Source organism: Penaeus monodon, chromosome 23, assembly GCF_015228065.2.
Source record: "Penaeus monodon isolate SGIC_2016 chromosome 23, NSTDA_Pmon_1, whole genome shotgun sequence".
Classification (NCBI taxonomy): domain Eukaryota; kingdom Metazoa; phylum Arthropoda; class Malacostraca; order Decapoda; family Penaeidae; genus Penaeus; species Penaeus monodon.
Window position 1 is genome coordinate 34,325,205 of NC_051408.1, and position 1,357 is coordinate 34,326,561.

Consider the following 1,357-nt stretch of genomic DNA (forward strand, 5'->3'; position numbering starts at 1 on the left):
CATTCTTTTTTTATTTTCTTTGTTACCCTTAGATTTTCATAAATCTGCCCCATACACATTCATTACTTGATTTATATAGTAGAAGATTATATTTTTTTGTGAAGTATGAAAAAGTGGTAAAACTTCATTTACATTTTTATTGCTTAGATGTATGTAAACTTTGAACATCACACCACATGAGAGTTTCATTTATAAATGCCTTTTCCTGTGCATCATATCCTAAGGTTTGTTGTTAAGCTTATTTATAACACCTAAAGATATCTTGTATGACTTCAGTGACCTTATAAAGATATCCTGTACACTTACACACTTATTGCTTCAAGTGACAAGTTTATGAATTACCACAATTCAAACTTACCATCAGTTGGTCTTCTTGGGACTGAAAAGGTCCACTCCATGTTGAGTTCATGAGCCAAGGAGCCACATTAAACTCTTATTGGGCAACCCTATTGCAGTTGTGATGGGCCATTCAAATCGTAGGAGAGACCTATTGCTTAGCAATGTGATCATCCTCAACAACAAATTACAGGCCCATGTCTCCAGGAAAATTAAATAATGGACAGCCATGGGTGAGAAATTTTGGATCATCCACAGCTGTATAAGCTGTGGATGATGAAAAATTTCTCCCCATAGCGACTTCACTGACTGACAAAACTGTGGTTGAGCAAGAGCTAAGAGAAGTCACGTGGTAGATGTATATGATAGGGAATCTAATAACCTGTAGCACCATCTTCCTAAATACCTACAGTGATTATATGGAAAAAACAATATATATAATGTAAAACACATTGCTTCATAAATCTGTAATGGTAGTTTTTTGATATCCTAAATATTTAAGTACAGTTTTCAGATCCCCACAGTTATTGTGGTAAGCTGTGATATTGTGATAGACAAGTTGTAGGAATGAAATTGCTGAGTTGCAGGGTGTGTATTTATTATGATTTAATGCAGGCAGAGCACTTTTTTCTCTTTTCTTCTTTCTTTTTTCTCTCCCCCTTTCCTTCTCCTAACTGATACTGATGCTACAAAATTCTATGTAGAAATATAACTGTAAATGTGTGACATTAAAAGAGAGATCAGACTTCTGATAAAGAGAGACGTTAGAGCAAAAGGGTTTTGTAACAAGTGTAGAAAAGGTAATAATAAGAAACTAGTGCAAGAAATGAAACTGATGTATTTCAGTAATCTTGTCCATTATTACATGTAATTCTGTCGATTAATTCATATATGTTTGAACTATGATTTAATGAAACTGATATATCATTATCCTGGTTGTCAGAATTATTTAGTGTGAAATATCCCATTGGATCTGGTTGCCTCATTCCTGAGTTTGTGGCTTGTAGGCCACAAGCACTCA

At 34.3% G+C, this 1,357-nt stretch overlaps 1 protein-coding gene across 1 annotated transcript in view; it reads left to right on the forward strand.

Annotated features, from left to right (window-relative positions):
- Positions 1-1,357, forward strand: part of LOC119587949 (probable actin-related protein 2/3 complex subunit 2) — a gene marked incomplete in the record, with an annotated part of 15,359 nt that overhangs the window by 7,973 nt on the left and 6,029 nt on the right.